Here is a 20,443-nt window from a genome sequence, read left to right as displayed (position 1 = left end):
ACCGACCCCAGAATGAGCCCCAATTATGCAGAAATCTGAAAGCCTCCCTCCTACACCATCCGTGTAGCCACGTGTTCAACTCCTCTCTCTCCCTATTCCTCGTCTCGCTGTCACGTGGCACGGGTTACGACCCAGCGATAATAACTGTTTGTCCTCGATCTAAGTTTTCACCCTAGCTCCCTGAATTCCTGACTTACATCCCTATCCCTTTTCCGACCTTTGCCGTTGGTACCTATGTGGACCACGAATTGGGGTTGCTCCATCTCCCCCTTTAGGATCCCGAAGACACGAACCGAGCCATCACGCACCCTGGCACCTGGGAGGCAACACACCAACAGCGAGTCTCTCTAGTTCCCACAGAACCTCCTGTCTATCCCCCTAACCATGGAGTCTACAATGACTAATGATCTACTCCTCTCCCGCCCTTCCCTTCTGAGCAACTGGGACAGACTCTGTGCCAGAGATCTGTGCCCCATGGCTTACCCTTGGTAAGTACCCCCCCCCCCCCAACAGTATCCAAAGAGGTATACTTGTTCCTAACGGCAACGCCCAGAGGGGATCTGTGTACTGACTGCTTCCTCCCAGCCTCTCTCACCGTCACCCATTTATCTTTATTCTTCGGAACAACTACATCCCTGAAGGTTCTATTTATGACCAACTCTGCCTCCCGAGTGATTCGAAGTTCATCCAGCTCCAGCCCGGTTGCCTAACGCGGTTTCTGAGGAGATGGGTGCACTTCCCACAGATTAAATCTGCAGGGTCATTGACGGCATCCCTCACCTCAAACATTCTGTAGGAGGAACACTGCACTACCAACCCTGCCATCCCCTCCAGATAAAACAAATAAAAAGAAAGAAAGAGCATACCAGTTATTCACTCCCCTACTCAGCAAGCACACACTCAGCAACCTCTGCGCCACGCATGAAACAGCAGAGGGAAAATAAAAGAAAAACTACTTACCAGTCACCAGCCAATCCCTGACCTGCAGGCTGTGACTTCACGGTTCAACTTCTTTCTACTTCTACCTGCCCTCGAGCCTTCACGTTAAAGTGAGCACAACAGACGTATTCAAATTACCCCGCAACAGTCAATCAGCAGCTCCAATCTACTGCCCTTTGCTGGATGCTTGTCTTCACTTGAACAGCTAGGTTCTCTTCCTCAGGTACACCTTCAAGTTAGGGTGAGCTCAACAGGCGTTTGGACATTTCCCCGCAACAGCCAATCAGCTGCTCCGCTATATTGCCCTCTGCTGGATGCTTGTCTTCACTTGAACAACTAGGGTATCTTGCTCAGGTACACCTTCAAGTTAGGGTGAGCACAACAGACGTATGCAAATTCTCCCCGCAACAGCCAATCAGCAGCTCCGCTCTAATGCCCTCTGGTTTTCAAATGGTGCCTTATGGGTTGAACAAAATAAAACGAGCAATAACATTGTTGGGAGTGGCCTGCAGCACCTTAGTGTCGGATACTAAAAGAATAGCAGATATGTACGCACATGTAAGAGAAGAATTAAACTAATAGCCTAGTGAGAGTGGGGCATTATAATTTTCCAACCAGTAACTGCCATAGTCGTACTCTGAAAGGTATAGAGTGAACGGAATTCTGGAACAGGCTCCAAGACAACGTATTTTTCAGTAAATAGAGTGGTCCGCCAAGATAGTTGGTGGTCCTGGACCTACTTTTAGGTGTAGAAGCTGGGCATCTCGTTGGGTAACATTTTTCAGACAGCGATTTTAACTACCTTAAATTAAAAATTGCATGGAATAGGAAAATTATCAGTCTAAAATTAAACTTTTCAGCAGGAGTAAGAGCGTGTTAATCAGATCACATATGAATTGGCCTGTGTGGAGGGTGGAGCAGACACGTTTACGTAAATCTGTAACAGGGCCTTGGGACACATTCAAGGTTCCAACAGAGCGAGTGAAGGAGAATCATGTTCCGTTAAAGGGAAACAAAAGTGAGAATAAAATATACGGTGAACCCTGGATAACGAGGGATTTGCTGCATTGGATGATAATTTTAAAAAATAAGGCTTCTGGCAGATATCGATGGCTCAAAGTAGCAGAAGCCCGAAAGGCGTATATAGTGTGCAAGAGGGAATGCAAACTGAAATTCTGTGGGCAAGAGGACATCATAAATGTACACTGGCAGTTAAAATAAAGAAACATCCAAAGTTGTTTTGCAAGTACATGAAGGGCAAAACTATATCCTGGGAAGGAATAGGGCACATTAAGGTTCGCAATGGAATTTGTGCGTGAAACCGGAGGCCGTAGATAGGATTCTAAATGAATACGTTGTGATGTTGTTGACTACTGAGGGGGTCGATGTGAGTGTAGAAATCAGGGAGAAGGACCATGACCAAATTGAAGAAATTATTATAGTCAGGTAGGAGCTTATGAATGGTCGGGCAGACTTAGAAATAGAAAAATCTCCAGGGCCAGATTAAATTTGTAGAAGGTTGTTCAGTGAGAGAGGAGTGGAAATGGCAAGGGAGCTAGCAGTCTTTGGAAATTTCGCACTTGCCGCAGGAGAGGTGCCAGACGACTGGAGAAAATTCAATCTGGTACCATTATTCCAGAAGGAAGAAAGGGACAAACCAAAAAACAATAGGGTAATCAACCTAACATGAGTTGCGTGGAAACTACTGGAAGTATTTCCAAAATTAATAATTTTTCTGCAGTTGGTGTGGCACAGATTAATTACCAACAAGCAGAATGGTTTCGGTACGTGGAGATCATTTCTCAGAAACATCATTGAATAATGGGTAGAGTTGAGCACGTGTGGAGGCAAGGGCAATGCATTTCTTTTTGTATACTTGGACGTGAGAACCGCTTTTGAAAAATTGAAAACTCTTCCCGAAAGTAAGACCCCTTGAGATCTGGACATTTTGGAAAACGGGATCCAAGATTAGTTTACTCGTCAGAATCAGGACAATGGGAATTTTTATTTCAGACAGGCAGGCAGAATTCTCAGTGGAGGAAGCATTGAACAGGCATGGATTATAACTGTGTTAGATTAAATATTGTTATGTAGCATGACATGACATTACCTGAAATCAAGATTTTAAATATGGTAGGGCCACTTTAGGCAGAGCAGATATGATTGGGCCAGTGTGGACGGTAATCAGACACTTTTACGTAAATCAGTGACAGAAGAGTGGGACACATTCAAAAAAGAAATAGTTTGCATGTGGAAGAAACATGTTTCGATAAAGGAAAACGATAATTGGACCAACTAATACAGTGAGCCGCGGAAAGAAAGGATTTACAACATCGGATGGCAATTTAAAAGAGGAGGCTTATGGCAGATATCAATGGCTCAAAACAACAGAAGCCATTAAAGCGTATTCAATGTGCAAGAGAGAACTACAAACGGAAATTAAGAGGGCAAAAGCACGCCATAATATTATACTGGGCTAGTAAAATTAAGACAAATCCTAATTGGTTTTGTAAGCACATTAAGGACAAAATGTTCCCTGGGGATTGAATATCGCCATTAAGGACCACAATGGTAATTTTGTGTGGAGTGAAGGACGTAGGTAGGATTCCAAGTGAACACGTTTTGGCGTGTGTTCACTGTTGAGCGGGACAATACGAGTATATAAATCAGCGAGAAGGACTGTGGTGAAATTTAATAAATTAATATGGACAGAGAGGGCGGCACGGTAGCATTGTGGTTAGCACAATTGCTTCACAGCTCCAGGGTCCCAGGTTCGATTCCTGACTTGGGTCACTGTCTGGGCGGAGTCTGCACGTTCTCCCCGTGTGTGCGTGGGTTTCCTCCGTGTGCTCCGGTTTCCTCCCATAGTCCAAACATGTGCAGGTTAGGTGGATTGGCCATGCTAAATTGCCCTTAGTGTCCAAAATTGCCCTTGGTGTTGGGTGGGGTTACTGGGTTGTGTGGATCGGGTGGAAGTGTGGACCTTGGGTAGGGTGCTCTTTCCAAGAGCCGGTGCAGAGTCGATTGGCCGAATGGACTGCTTCTGCACTGTAAATTGTATGATTCTATGAGAGTAGATTATGAGTGGTCTGGTAGCCTTAAATGCAGTCAAATACCCAAGGCCAGATTGACTATATACTAAGCTGTTGTGTGAGGCAGGGTAGGTAATGGAAGGAGCGCAGGCACGCGTTTTTAAATCTTCTGTCGCCACAGTAGAAGTGCAAAGGACTGGCAAATATTCAATGTGGTACCATTATTCAAGATGGGGGTGAATGATAAACCGGGAAACTGTACGTCAGTCAGCCGAACCTCGGTGATGAGGAAAGTACTGGATGTAATTCTGAAAACGGTAATTAATCTGCATTTGGAGTGGCAAGATTAATTATTTCAGGAGGTCATGTCTCACGAACATTACCGAATAATTGCAAGAGTTGACCAGGTGTTTGAATAGGGGAAATGCATCTAATCTAGTATTCTTGGACTTTAGCAAGTCTTTTGGTAATCTCCCTCATGGGAAACTATTGGCGAAGAGAAGAGCCAGGGGATCCATGATATTTTGGTAAATTCGATCCCGAATCAGCTACGAGACCAGAATTAGGTATGCTGGTTAATGGGCGCTTTTTTCTTTTTTCTGACGAGACGTTTGTTTCCAGTAGCTGTACATCTCATTGAATTATCAGTTGGGGGAGCATTTTGCGTACAGATATTGTGCCTACGTTACAAAAAAGATTGATATAGAAAATACAAGTACGGACCTGAAAACAATGTTTTGAACTGGGGGCAGGTCATGCAATTCAGATCGTATATGATTTGGCCAATGTGGACTGGAACGATACGGTTCAACATAAATCTGTGATAGAACAGCGGGAGACATTCACGAACGCAATATATTTAGTCGAAGAGCAACATGTTCCAATGAAGAAAAACAAAAGTGTGACCAAGAAATATAGTGAACCTTGGATAACGCGAGATTTACACCTTTTCCATTGGGATCAGTGTGAACTACTTGCTTCTTGTGGTTTACAGAATTATTTTGAATTGGATGTTAGTTCGTGGATGACAGGAACGCTTTAGAGTGTAATATCGAGAAGAGTGTCGCCTTACTTTACAGAAGGATGAAGACGAGCTTGTTAGATGGTATGCTCAAAGGCAAATAAAACGTAATCTCGATAAGTGTCTGGTGATACAGCACTAGGAAGGCAAGGGTCTATCGCAAGTATGGCATGATCCTGAGAAGCGCCGATGAACAAAGGTAACTTGCTGTGCAGTTACATAGGTCCGTTAGCTGGCAGGGAAACTGGGGATAGTCGTTAAGAAGGGATCTGGAATACTGGCATTTTTCGCAGAGGTACACAGTTTAAAAGCATGGATCTGATGTAGGAAATGTAGAATTCGATGGTTATTCCACAGCTAGAGTGCTATGTGAAGTCCTGCAATTCACAATATAAAGGAGATGTGATTTTAATGGAAATTGTGCAGAGGATATTTACCGCACTGATGCCTGCGATGGAGGGTTTTAGCTATTGGTAACGATTGGATAGTCCAGGATTGTTTTTGTTGGAGCAGGGGGTACTGCGAGGATATGATTCAGAAGTGTTAAATTATGAACGCATAAATGGAGTAGACAGGAACAAACCTTTCCCTTGGTGGAGCTATCAACACCAAGGGGGCATAGAGTTAAAATAAGCGACTGGAGGTTGAGAGGTGTTATGAGGTAAAACATTTCCACCCAGAGGATGGTGGGAATCTGGAGCACACTGCCTGAGAGGGTGGTGGATGCCTATAACCTCATAACATTTAAGAAGAAATTCGACATGCACTTGCAAAATTAGAACATGCAAGGTTACGAGGGAAGTGCTGCAAAATTGGGTAAGAAAATTAATTTCGGTTGTAGATTTGTAACAGTGCGATTGCGATGGACCGAATCCCTTTCCTGTGTTTTAAACCTCGAAGACTCTATGACTCTAGTGCATCGGGACAAAATAAATTTAAATCACTAAAACAATAAAAAAGATACTCAAGGGCGCTTAGAGAAACAGAGAAAAGTTACGGCAGAATTGACTTGGATTAGGATTTTTCTTTATTGTCACGTGTACCAAGGCACAGTGAAAATTATTTTTCTGCGAGCAGCTCAACAGATCATTAGGTACATGAAAAACAAAGGAAATGAAAGAAAGTAAACGATTGTAAGATAAGGAAAGAGAGGATCTGTTAGGGAGAGTTCGCAGAGAGTGGTCACACTCTGGCGCCATATTGTGCTTGTGCCCATGGGCGCAAAGTTAAATGAAATCAACGGCACAGTAAATTTTTAAGGCAATGATAATATGTGAGTTTGCAATCAGAATTAAGAGACAGCCGAAAATGAGGAGCTGGAAGAATGAGGCACGCAATTAACAGAAGGAAGTGGAAGGATATAAGGAACAAGAAAAACATGATTTAACAAAAAATGATAAACAAGTTCTATTGGCGACTCTAATTTCGTCTCATCTTTATCGCCTTGACCAATTTAAAAGTGTTTAGATGCCGTGTTCATTGATGGTCAAGACATCAGGAAACAACTGCTGGAATACTCCAATCATTGGTATTAGAAACGTGGGTGAGATTATATTCAATCTCCCTGCTGGCAGCCCATCACACAAGCGCGTGACGAGAAGGCGTGGAGAGGTTACAAGTAGAAATTCCATAATAAAATTCCACCGCCCGTCGGCGAGAACTAGGCTTCAAAGCGTTCATTTTTAATACTTCTTCCTTGCTTTTCTTACTTTTTTACAATTAAGCACCGATGTACCGTAGTCAATCCACCTATTTGTGCATATTAAGGTTCTGCATGTCCATTCTCGAGACTAAGTGTTGACGCCGGGTAGGATCAATGGAGATCTGCGACAGAAAATGATTTGGCCAATCGCCTATCTTGTACATCTTTGGGTTGTGGTGGTGAGTCTCATGCAGACAGGGGGAGAACGTGCAAACTGAACAAGGACAGTAACCCAAGACCGGGGTCCAGCCCGGATCTTCAGTGCCGTGAGTGAGCAGTGCTAATCTGTGTGCCACCTTTCCACCCGATTACATTGGAGTACAGCAGCAACAAATGACATGTCCAAATTAATCCATTGAATAGAAAGTAAACATAAAATCATAATGAATAATAATTGTTTCCTCCCATTCATCAGCAAACGATGGAAGGAATCATTATCAGTGCAAAACAATGTCATATGTAGCCAGGTTCTCCATTCTCGAGGCTAAGTCTTGACTCCGGGTAGGATCAATGGACATCGACGGCAGCAAAGCCGGCGGTGCACATGGACTAATTTCACGATTGTTATGATGCTTGCACCGGCGCTGGTGGCAGAAATCATCAGCTCCATGAAGAAAATCGTAAGGCTCAGCCGGCAGAGGTCAAAGAAACTGCACGACATCAAGTCGGCAAGAGTGAGCAGGCAGAACTGTGCGTAGAGCACAAATCCCCATGCCACACTATCGTGACCAAGTCCCTCCGTCCCTGCACAAACGGCGCCCGAACCGGGACGCTGCACCACATGCCAGCACCCATACCGGCCGCCATGGATATGTGCCCTAACCACCGAAGCAGCCAGCGATCCATGCCCTGGGATGCATGCGTCAGATTGTCTAACATTCTGCGTCTTTTGTTTCTCCTCGGGCCGCCACCCGGTGCCAGTACTGTGCACTGTCGCCAAGAACAGAAGACGGGAGCTGGAACTGCCGTCCTGCGGCCTCTAACCACAGCAGAACAGAGGACAGCCGACGTTTCCGGATACCCTATATGACGTGCCAACCCTCTCACGTGCGGTTCCGCATGGCAGGTTAATTACATTCTCCCATCATCAAGTCCACCTTCCCTCCAGCACAACTTACACACGTCTCCCCATACCCACCCATTCCCCCCCGTACTCAGCATTCCCGCAGACATACAACTCCGACACCACCCACACACCCAATATAATCCAAACGTCCCCTGTCCGCTGCCAGCAACACCTCTACAACACACACTCCACCACCAATCCCATCCCGCGGCAGGCTCAAACATTCCCACTCCCCACGCCGCGTGATGCAGCCATGCGTTTTATCCTCTTGGAGGAGATGCCAATGACGGCACGGGCTCATCAGGGGCTGTTAGCACAGGGCTAAATCGCTGGCTTTGAAAGCAGACCAAGGCAGGCCAGCAGCACGGTTCAATTCCCGTAACAGCCTCCCCGAACAGGCGCCGGAATGTGGCGACTAGGTGTTTTCGCAGTAACGTAATTGAAGCCTACTTGTGACAATAAGCGATTTTCATTTCATTTCATTTTCTGGTGTCCCCAGCCCCGACCAAAGCCGCAGCCGGAACATCGTGTGTCGTCCAGCGACGAAGACGTGACCGACACTGACGGGGGAGGGGGACATTTAGGCCCATCGCGAGACACCCTAGAGCTCGAGCTTGGGAAGATGCTCACTTTCCATCACTGTTGCCTCCCCCACCTTCCTTCAACCCCGAGGCATTGACCTCAGTGGAGCTTGTTTCTCAAGATTTCCCTGTGGCACCATCTGGTGTGCACCACACATACGCTCTGGTACAACAGCTGGAGGTGCGGACTCCCAAAGGGGACGGAGCGTCGGTGGGCGAGCCATGACCAGGACTAGCTGCCATACACTGGAATTGTAGGCGTCTGGAAAGGACGGTCCCATCGACTGTGGAGATGCAAGCACAGAGCCAATGACTACACGAGGGGTTTGCGGTGAGCATCCAGCACTGCAGGTGCAGGTTTAGGAGTCCAACCGTGTGCCTGAGCAGCAGGTGATGCCGAATATACGTGCTAAACAGGCCACGACCGTATGGATGGCGTCCACTGTCAAGTCATTTTGGGCGAAGGATTCAGCCATGCGTCAATCTGTGCAGGCTGCCGCCGGGATCCAGGCCATGGCTGCCCTACCACGGGAAGCCATGTACCAGAGTCAACTTTACATTGCAGTGGCGCTCCGGAGCGTGTCCCATTCACTACAGGCCATGGCTAAGGACTTCGCTGGCATTGCCCAGGCGCTGACCGATGTGGCACAGACCCAGAGGGAGATGTTGCACATTTTCAGAAGGTGGTGGCACAGTTGCAGCGTGATGTGGCACAGTCTCAGATTGAGGTGGTCCACTCCCTGTGAATCTTGCCCGCGAGCATGCAGATCCTGATCGAGACGAGAGTAGGCTTCCGCGATGCCAAAGCCAGGTCGCAAGGGAGTCTCGGGGCTTCGCTGGCCACACAAACCCATCTCTTAGTAATGCCCGCGGGCCATTGGATGTACCGAGGGAGGAGGTGGTGAAGGTGCCCTTGTGGGCGACTGCTGCAAGGGATGTGTTGGAACAACGGACAGCCTCGTACTCCCTATCTCCCCCTCATGGTCCAGGTGCACCATATATGCAACAGGCAGAGCAGTGCCGCACCTCCCCATCTGGGACACCCAAACAGCAAGCAGACCCATTCGCCCCAGAAGATGACCGCCAGGGCGAGAATAGCAGTGGGCTGCCTACCGTCCTGATGCACCCCTGCGGATCACCTTAGACGTTACGATCGAGACCATAAGGGCAGAACATTTGACACCAGTTAATTTGGCATGTGTGCACGGCACAGCATAGCGTTTGGGGACAAGGATGGTGGAAAGTGCTGCCATGAGCGAGAGTAAGACGTTGTTATATGATGCCGACCAGCAGATCTCATCGCCAGGCCAGTTTCCAAGATCCATCATCCCATGGGCCAGGTCCGCTGTTTCTGCCAACGCAGGGCCGAACCGCACATTGAGGCAGGTAGGAATCACGTCGTCGCTTGCAAGCAGAGGGATGGAGGGAGGGTTGGCTGCACATGAAATGGTGTGCTGGGCCGGGGACGTTGTGGGGTTTCGATAGGACAAATGTGTCCCTGTTAGTCCTCTTCTTCAGTGAAACTAGTGGCGAATAGAGCTTTCCTTGCTTATTCTCCAAGGCGCACATGCTTATGACTTCCCGTGTCTACCTGGGGTCAATGTCCTGCGCTTGCTCACCCTGCTGCGCATTCTCTTCATCGGGCGAGGTCTGCCGTTCCTTCTCTCTCTTCAGCACACCACCCCTCAGCTGTGCGCTGTTGTTGAGAACACAAGCAGGTCATTATGTTGTCTTAGGCCCTGCCAGTGCTATACTGGAGGGCATCACGATCCAGGCAGATGAATTGTATCTTCACGATGCTTACACACTGATCGATCATAACCCTAGTCGTAGCATCGGCACAGTTGTAGCGGATCTCTGCGTTTGTCTTTGACTTCGGGATTGACGTCATCAGACGCGATCGCAGCGAGAACCCCTTTCACTGTGTGATGCGGCGGATGCGCGTGTGCACAAAGCTCTCTGCAATCCGAGACAGGTCCCCACCCAACGTCTGGAGTGTCCCGTGGTGTTGGATTTCAGGCCACCCGTCACCTTGATGCTCACCAGAAGAAACTGTCCTCCATATTTCTCCATGATGCCAGGTGCGCGATGATCCGGCAGTTAAGTCACACTAATAATGAGGACTCTTGGAAAGCATTCTCGAACCATCAGGTCCTCGAATGAGGAACTGCTGATAAATATGAGCCCTTTTGCAGCATCTACCATGTACCTCGTACCCCTCGCACTCCTTCTGTTGCGCGACTAGTTATCCATCCTCAACAGCTTCCTGCAGTTCCTCTGGGGCGTGCTCTGTTGCTGCAGCGTCGTCCTCCTCGAAACACCCTGCCCGTATCGCTGCAGTGTATTCCGGGAGCTGCGGCGACTGGGAGGAAGGCCATCATTGCTGGTTGAATTGCAATATCAAATATCTGCAGCGGGTGCAATGCCGACATTTTAGAATGGCTCATTAACCCTTGTCGAACCAGGTCCCACGGGCGACATGGTCGTACAAGTTGGTACTGAACTCTGCCCCCACAATTCCCCCTCTGCTACTCCACCATTCCCGTATCTTGGATCCTGACCTGGGCTGGCACTGTGGTGTCTCTGTCCCTTGCACCCATACTGCTGTCAGGTGTACCACCGGATGGCGTTGCCCCTGCCAGCTGTACTGTCCGCGTCCCGCGTCCAGCGCTCTCTTGTACCGGCCCCTGCAGGCGTTGGCGTTGGCTGGGTGGAATGATGCCCCGCCAGCCCGTGGCGGCCGGTTGGGCGGGAGCGTGGGGAGTTGTGTGACAGAGAGTGTAGTGCGGGCGTCTTGGGGTGTTGGCTGGGCGTCGGAATGCGAGGGTGGTGGATGGAATGCGGGTGCGTTGCGTAGTGGGTCTGGCACTGGGGCGGTGGTGTGGGGGTTTGAATGCAGTGAATGGTGCGTTGCTTGGGAGAATGCCGTTGTTCTTAGTGGAGGGTGGGGGCTGGACGCACGTGATGTTGGGTTGGCGGCACCTATCCGACCGGTGTTACTCTGCAGAACCAGCAAACGTGCTAGGTGTTCAGTGGGTTCCGCACCAGATTGGCTGCCTTGCAATCAATTGAAATGGCGGCCAGTGCATGGACACAGATGCAGACTTATGGGGGCTCCGCTATTCTCACCGCCAGCCCACTGCTCACCCGACACAGCAACCCCCCCCCCCATCAGCCAAGGCAGGGTCTCCTTGAGCTTGGCCGGCCAGTGTCAGGACCGGCAGCCCACGCTGATGCCTCTGCACGTCCTAAGTCGTCTCTGTCTCTGATCAGCCACGGCGCCTGATTCCCGATTTTGCAAAGCAAAAGTGAACATCGCCAAAGGGAATTACACCCGATGGAGGTAAACAATCACGCAGACCCTGTCGAATACTGCGTCAGTCCCGGTAATGCTAAGCAAACGATGTGCACTGTACGTCAGGAATGAAACGCATAGACGCCGCTTTTGAGGCCCGTGGATTTGCAATTTGGCATCAAACCAGCAGTGACCACATTGCGCGTTAAGATTCATTCTGTGGGCAAATGCCTTTCCCGCTTTTCCCATCGGCCAATGGAGAATTATGCGCTTTATATTTCCGATGTATTTATTTGATTAGCAACTAAACATACAATGTGAATTAATAAAACATGTCTGTGAACATTCAGCAGCAAACTGATGGCAAAACACCTCAACTGTGCTATTATGCTGCAATTACTCAGTAATAACCACCATGGTCACTCAGCTCCTGACCTGATTACATTATTGAATCAAACCTGAGCAAAAGAGCTGAAAGCCAGAGATTTGGTGGGAGTGACCGCCCTTGACTACACATGATAACTGCGCAGCACTTCTTCAAGTATGGCATCGAGGAGTCCGAGCAAAACTCCAATCAATGGGTATCAGGGGGAAAGCTTTGCTTTGCTTTGTGAGCGTACTTTTAAGACATGGATGTTTAAGCAATGCACCTTTAAGAAAACAGTGATTTCAGAGAGTGGGTGGGGCTGCGGTCAGGTCAGCCATTTTGCAGTTTAGATATGCAGGTTTTTAGTTTCAGTTTTGAAAAGAGCTGAGTGGGTGTCATTGTTTTGCAGTGTACTGGATATCTGCCATGAAAGACGATATCTGGATCATTTGGGTGATTTAAAGTAAAGCCTTTTACCTGATGTGATTTTGTTTAAAGGTGTTAAGTCTCTTGGAAGTTTGAACGAACATTTTAAGGAAAAATTTACTGTTGCAATATTTTCTGAGTTATCTTTGAGGTAAGGGGTGTTAAGAGATCCAATGTTAATTTGAGATGTTAAGTTGAGTTCATGGAATAAACAGTGTTTTGTGTTTAAAAACCCACGTGCACATAATTGTAATTCCACACCTAGCGAAAAAGTCGTGTGTTCGGAAAAGCACCAAATCCATTAAAGGGAGAGTTTTGTTGAACTCCATGATACATCTTGGGGTTCTAAAAACGCCTCGCCCATAATAATTGGCGGCTCGTCCGGATAAATCTCTATCGATTGGGTTGGCTTTTGTGAACTTAAAGACAGTGAAGGATTGTTGCTTTTCCGGTGTGGAATTTTAGTTTAAGTTGGGAGAGTGTTGTGAACAATGGCTCTTTCGGCGGCTCAGAAGTTTTTTGGGGTGGAGAATGTTACACGTCGTACCTTGCGGACAGAAACGAAAAGCAGACTGTTAGATTTGGCAAGAACATTGCAGTTAATGTTACCTGACAAAATGCGAAAAGATGAGGCAATTATGGCCATGGTTAAGCATTTAAAGTTGCCTGAGATAGAGTTTGACAAATTGGAAATGGCAAAAATTCAGTTGCAAATTAAACAAATGGAACATGAGAAAGAATTAAAGCGGCTTGAATACGAGAGTGAGAGAGAGGAAAAAGAAAGAGAAAGAGAGAGAGAGGTAAAGGAAAGAGAGGGAGAGGACAAAGAAAGAGAAATAGAGAGAGAGGAAAAAGAAAAGGAGAGAGAAAAACGTAGAAAATAAAGAATTGCCCTAGCAGAACAAAAATAATAAGAAAGGGCGATACAGATCAGGGAAAAAGCTAAAGACAGGGAGTTTGAACTTCAGAAAATGTCCATGAAACATGACAATCAGTTAAAATTGGGAAACGTACAGTTGGATGATAGTGATGAGGATAGTGAGAAAGAACGTCATAGTCGAAGGCTTGGTGGGAATCAATTTAAACATGTCCACGCGTTGCCAAGGTTTGACGAGAAGGAAGTGGAAGCCTTTTTAATTTCATGTGAGAAAGTAGCTAAACAAATGAATTGGTCACAGGACATGTGGGTGTTACTGATTCAAACAAAGCTGGCAGGTAGATCAAGTGAAGTGTTTGCATCACAACCGGAGGAGGCATTTGGAACGTATGAGGAGGTGAAGAAATCCATCTTAAGTGCGTTTGAGCTAGTGCCTGAAGCATACAGACAAAGGTTAAGAAATTTAGGGAAAGAATTTGGTCAGACATACATGGAGTTTGATAGGTGGATTTTGATAGGTGGATAAGGGCTTTGAAAATAGACCAAACGTATGAAGCTCTAAGATAAATTATACTTTTGGAGGAGTTTAAAAATTCAATTCCTGATGTAGTGACAACTCATGTGGAAGAACAGAGGGTTAAAACTGCGAGATTAGCAGAGGAAATGGCAGATGATTATGAATAAGATCATAAATCAAAGATTGGTTTCTTACATCAGTTTCAGCCGGTGAGGGATAGAAACTGGGGATGTGAGAAATACTCAAGTGGTAAAGGTAAAAGTGATCTGATGGGAGACAATAAAGTGAGTGTACCTCAGATTAAAAAAGAAATCCAGTGGGGCGGAAAAGAAATGAAAAGTTTCAGATGTTTTCACTGTAATAAACTAGGCCATGTAACGCCGCAGTGTTGGTGGTTGAAGAAAAGCACGGGGAAGGCCGGTGTGGTAAAGCAGGATAAGACAGTGGGGTTTGTTAAAGTGGTAAAGGAAAGCCCAAGGGAAGCGAAGGAGGTGCAAACGATTGTACAGCCCGTTCAAGACGTAATTGTTAAGAAGGTGACAGATGTCTTTAAAGAATTTTGAAGAATGTTGCCAGAAAAGGTGGTGATATGTGGAATTCAGGGTGAGAGGAGTAGCGTTCCAATATTTAAGGTAAGGTTCGAAAGTCCAGTGAAGAGTGGTGAAGTGGTAGTAGGAGTATATATAACTATATTGTCCAGGAATACAGTTTATCTTGGGTAACGATATAGCTGGATCGCAGGTGGGAGTGGTGCCTACTGTGGTTGATAAGCCAGTGGAAAATCAGTCAACTGGAGTGTTGAAGGGCGAATATCCTGGGATTTTTCGGATCGTGTAATAACAACGTCGCAAAGTCACAGGTTAAGACAAGAGGACAAATCAAAGAGTGAAGATGAAGTTGAAGTGCAATTATCAGAAACGATTTTTGAAAAGATGGTTGACAAAGAACAAGAACAGGTGGAGGATGAGGAGGATATTTTTAGTTCAGGAAATTTGGCGGACTTGCAACAGAAAGATGTAGAAATAAAACGGGTATATCAGAAAGCATATACGTAAGAGGAATCTGAGCGTATACCAGAGTGATATTACTGTAAAAACTATGTCTTAATGAGACAATGGAGACCTGTACATCTGCAGGCGGATGAAAAGTGGGCAGAAGTTCATCAAGTAGTATTGCCGGTAGTGTATAGAAATGAGGTGTTGCTAGTTGCACATGAGGTACCGGTGGGAGGTCATTTGGGAATAAGGAAAACTCAAGCTATAATCCAGAAACATTTTTATTGGCCTGGACTGTATAAAGATGTAGTTAAATTTTGTCAATCATGTCACACATGTCAAGTGATGGGGAAACATCAAGCAGTGATAAAACCAGCGCCCTTAATACTCATTCCAGCATTCGTTGAACCTTTTGCGAGGGTCCTAATCGATTGTGTACGACCGCTCCCTAAAACAAAAAGTGGGAATCAATATCTTTTGACTCTAATAGATGTGTCTACTAGGTTTCCAGAGGCCATTCCAGTACGTAATATTGCAGCGAAGAGGAATTTGGAGGAGTTACTTAAATTCTTTACTAGATATGGACTACCCACAGACATTCAATAGGATCAAGGAACGAATTTTACTTCAAAGTTATACAAAGAAGTTATGGATAGCTTTGGAATAAAGCAGTTTAAATCAACTGCGTACCATCCAGAATCGCAGGGAGCGTTAGAAAGATGGCATCAGACATTAAAGACAATGTTGACGGCATATTGTCAAGATTATACAGAGAATTGGGATAAAGGAATCCCATTCGTATTGTTTGCAATTAGGGATGCACCTAATGAGTCTACCAAATTTAGTCATTTTGTACAAACTTTTGGACATGAGGTAAGAGGACCACTTAAATTGATTAAGGAAACATTGGTGGGTGAGAAATCGGAAATTCCACGATTGGATTACGTGTCAAATTTTAGGGAACGATTAAATAGAGCAGGTGAATTGGCTAGACAACATTTGAAAGTTGCACAAAATGTGATGAAACGGGTCGCGAACAAGAAATCCAAAGTTCGTAGTTTTGCGAGTGGGGATACAGTTTTAGCGCTGTTCCCAGTGGTCGGGGAGCCTTTAAAACCTAGCATATTAAGTGAGGTGATTTATGTGGTAAAAACACCAGATAGAAGGAAGACTCACCGAGTGTGTCATGTGAAAATGCTTAAAAGGTACTTTGAAAGGGAAGGAGAGAAAAAGGAGGTTTTAATCATTCTATCTCAAAGTGATGAACCAAATCCAGATGACTGTGAATTTGACGTACCTCAAATTAAATTGGAAAATGAGGATGTTCTTAAAAATTGGGATGCATTGTTAAGTTATCTTCCAGAGAAAAAACGAACTGACCTGAAAGAGGTATTGATATCACATGGGCAAGTTTGTAGAGATTAATTGGTAAGCACTCAAATGGCTATACATGATGTAGATGTGGGAAATGCTGTTCCGATCAAAGAACATCGAGAGCTACTTAATCCTTTAAAAGTGGCACAGATTAACAGAGAGATTGAGAGTATGTTGAAGAATGGCATAATTGAAGTGGGTTGTTGTCAATGGAGCTCACCCATAGTGATTGTACCTAAACCAGACGGCACCCAACGGTTGTGTGTGGACTATAGAAAGTTGAATGCAGTTACAAGAACGGACTCTTATCCTGTCCCACCATTGAATGATTGCATGAAGAAAGTGGGACAATCTGCTTTTATTTTGAACTGCCAGACATGGAAAGAACATTTAAAACATCGTATGGAGTTCTTCGATCGACTGCAGGAAGCGGGTTTGGTGACTAAACTAGCCGAAAGTGAATTTGGAGAAGCCCGACTCACTTTCCTTGCGGAGTTTCCGATACCTTCAAGACGAAGAGAAATAATGCAATCTCTTAGCACGGATGCTTTTGATCGAGACTTTGTGCAAAAGATTTGTGGCGTGATAACTCCACAGATAGAATTGCTGAAGAAACGTAAAAAATGTCAACGGACAACGGACATTTGAGTGCCTGAAAGCTGTGATCACCAATGTTCGTGTATTGGAGAATTGCAAAGGACTCTGGTCAGATTGAACTAAAGGATCTGATTCTAAAGAGAAATGCCGAGGAGTAGAGGCATGGGTGGATCGTGCAGAGACTTTCTTCAAAGAGAGTGTCAATCGAGAAGGAAGAAGAACAAAGAAAAATGGACTATTGTATTATACCTGTTTGCATGTGTTGGAGTTTTCTTTTAAACGAAACGGTATATTTACTGTGTACATTTCTTAGTGGATGGTGCAAAAGTGAAAAATGAAACCATCTTGAAGTTGATGGGTTTTTTTTCTTGTGGGGAGGTGTCATGTGAGAGTACTTTTAAGACATGGATGTTTAAGCAATGTACCTTTAAGGATACAGTGGTGTCAGAGAGCTGGTTGGGCTGAGGTCAGGTCAGCAATTTTGCAGTTTAGTCGTGCAGGTTTTTAGTTTCAGTTTTGAAAAGAGCTGGGTGGGTGTCTGCGTTTTGCAGTGAACTGGATATCTGCCATGAAAGACTATCTCTGCATCATCTAGGTGATATAAAGTAAAGCCTTTTGGCCGATGTGATTTTGTTTAAAGGTGTTAAGTCTCTTGGAAGTTTGAAGGAACATTTTAAGGAAGTATTTACTGTTGCAATATTTTCTGAGTTATCTTTGAAGTAAGGGGTGTTAAGAGATCCAATGTTTATTTAAGATGTTAAGTTGAGCTCATGGAATAAACAGAGGTTTGTGTTTAAAAGCCCAAGTGCCCATAATTGTAATTGCACACCTTGGGAAAAAGCCGTGTGCTAGGAAAAGCACCAAATCCATTAAAGGGAGAGGTTGGCTGAACTCCAGGATACATTTTGGGGTTCTGAAAACGCCTCGGCCATAACAGCTTGTTGGAGTCATACTTCACGCAAAGGAACATGGGCGTGGTATTTATGGCTCATTCATCTCAGCTCCAGGAAATCACTGCAGTCGTTCCTCATGGTATTCTCCTAGCCCCACCCATCTTCAGCTGCTTCAATTAGTTCCTTTCCATCATAAGTTCTGAAGTGGGGACGCTTCCAGATGACTGCAAAATGTTTAGCAACGTTTGCGACTCCTTAGATAATGAAGAGGTCCATGTCCAAACGAAGCAAGACCTGGACACCATGAAGAATTGGACTGGCAAGCAGCACGTTATATTTGCGTCGCACAAGTACCAGATATTGACCATCTCCTACAACAGAGGATCTATTATCGCCCCTTGACATTAAATGACATTGCCATCGCTGAATCCGCCACAGTCAACATACTGGTCCATTGAACAAAAACTGAACGGGACGCACCATATTAATACTGCGCGTACCAGAGCAGGTGGAAGGCTCGTAATCCCACGGAAAGTAACACAACTCCTGCCCCCCTCCCAAAGTATGTCCATCATCTTCAAGGCAAACTTCAAGAGACCAGTAGAACACTCTCACCTTGTCTGGATGAGTGCAGCTCCAACAAATTCGACTCCATCCAATAAAAATGATCCCTTGATTGAAACCCCTTCCATAAACATTCAAACCCTTGACCACGGAAAAAGATTGGCAGCCGTGTGTATTATCTACAAGATGCACTGCAGTAACTAGCACACTTTCCTCCGATACTTTCCAAGTCCACGCCCGCTACTCTCGAGAAGTAAAAGCGTTGCGATACCTGGGAACACCATCACCTGGAGGACCCTTCTAATTAATCTCCATCCTGACTTGGAAATATATCATTGTTCCTTCGCTCTCGTTGAGAAAGTACCCTGGAAGTCCCTTCTTAACAACGCTGTGGATGGTGTACACAAAAGGGACTGCAGCGAATGAAGAAGGCACCTCACCACCACCTTCTGAAAGGCAACTTGGCCCAATTAACGCTAACCTAATCAACGTTGCATATATCCGCAAGCAAATTATAACATCGATAGTCAAAGTAACCTCGTAGATAAAATCGCTATTTTACGCCCCACCCGTCTCACACTGATGCTGTATCCCCAAACATATCAGTCCGAATGTAACGAAATTGTTCGAGTAACCAAGTCGCTCAGTCGCATTTTGTCTCCCTTCATAGAATCGGCACATTCCTTTTTTAAGTCACTGGTGGTTATGCACCGCACTCGCTTTCGGGCAATGATATCCCATTGTGGAATTTCTCGCGTAACAAAACCGAACAGGAAAAGCCTCAGACAGACTTTGTGCACTCCAGAGGCTTGCATTTCGGCAGCAAGTAACTCGATTTCTTAATTCCCAGCGACCCACTCGTACCAACAACTCCCAACTCAAGGGTAGGATGGAATAATCTCCACTTGTCTGGATGAGTGTAGCACCACGTAACGCAGGGAACTCAACTCCATTCCAATGTAATGATTGATCATTACGTGAATCAACAGCTTCAAAGTTCACACAACCTAGCACCGACACATAGTTGTATCGCCGTATAAGTTTTAATAACTGCAGTGTGGTAATCCAGAATGCCAAATTCATGCGCTCTGGTTTTCAACAAACTGGTAAAGAAAAGTTACTACTTTAACCAAAATCCCTACGATTTGAACAGTTGTTTCTGCCATTGAAATGTCACTTTAAGAAATGTGTGTCATCTCAAGTAGCTGCAGTGATGACATTATGTGGCTGGAGCTGGACTCTGGCTCTGCTTTTTATTTTCGTTTCAAGCTGAAAGCTGTTTTTGCCTGTGAACTTCACATTCTGTTTTCAGGTGGGGAGCTGCATTCAAACAAACGAAGTGTATTTTGGTCTCTCTCTCTGCATGCAAAAGTATGTCTCCAGATCTCTTGATAGTTTCAAAGTAATACCTGATTCTGTAAGGAATGCAAACCTACTGTTTTTGTAGGAAAAAGGAATATTTGCCTGATGGATGTTGTTAGGAATGTCACTAAGGGTTACCAATGAAGTGCTGCATCTTGGGTAAGGTGGTATCAGTGTTGGTAGTTGATAAGATGTTTACTGTGTGTTTATAAAATGTTAACTGGATTCATAGAATAAACATTTTTTTGTTTAAACATACTTAATATCTCTGTTCCATCACACGTGGAAAGAGGGCCCTTGTACTACTTATAACCAAAAGCTATAAAATGTTGTAGTTCAGGTGAACTCCGTGATATACTTTGGTGTTCTCGAAACCCTGGTCCATAATATTCCTAATGTCTTTTATTGGAAGCATAATAAAATGATGCCGTCTGGTTTTCGGACAAACTGGTGACAAAGGTACCGACTATACCAAAACACATGTGATTTTGAACATCACTGACGAATCGTCTCTCAGTCACGCTGCTCTTAAAATAAACCATGATCGATTAACCAACTCACGACCACAGCTGAAATCGTCCAAGTTGGACCCCATTCACGTAATCGTTTCCGCTCCCTCTCGAAAGCACCGTTTGTATCTTAAACGTTCGTGCTCAGGAATTGGGCAGAACAGTCCCATTCGAGCAGAAAAGGTGGTCAGCAAAGGTTTAACACAAATCTCTTGATTTTTCTGTAAAACTCAAACAAGCAGCTCATAGGTCAAGAACATCTGAGCAGTGGCAACGATCGCAAAATCGCAGCGACCGTAAATTTCCCTGAGTGGACTTTAGCAAGA

Source organism: Scyliorhinus torazame, chromosome 12, assembly GCF_047496885.1.
Source record: "Scyliorhinus torazame isolate Kashiwa2021f chromosome 12, sScyTor2.1, whole genome shotgun sequence".
In the NCBI taxonomy this organism is placed as follows: domain Eukaryota; kingdom Metazoa; phylum Chordata; class Chondrichthyes; order Carcharhiniformes; family Scyliorhinidae; genus Scyliorhinus; species Scyliorhinus torazame.
The sequence above is the reverse complement of the archived record's forward strand: the minus strand, read 5'-3'. Positions refer to the sequence as shown.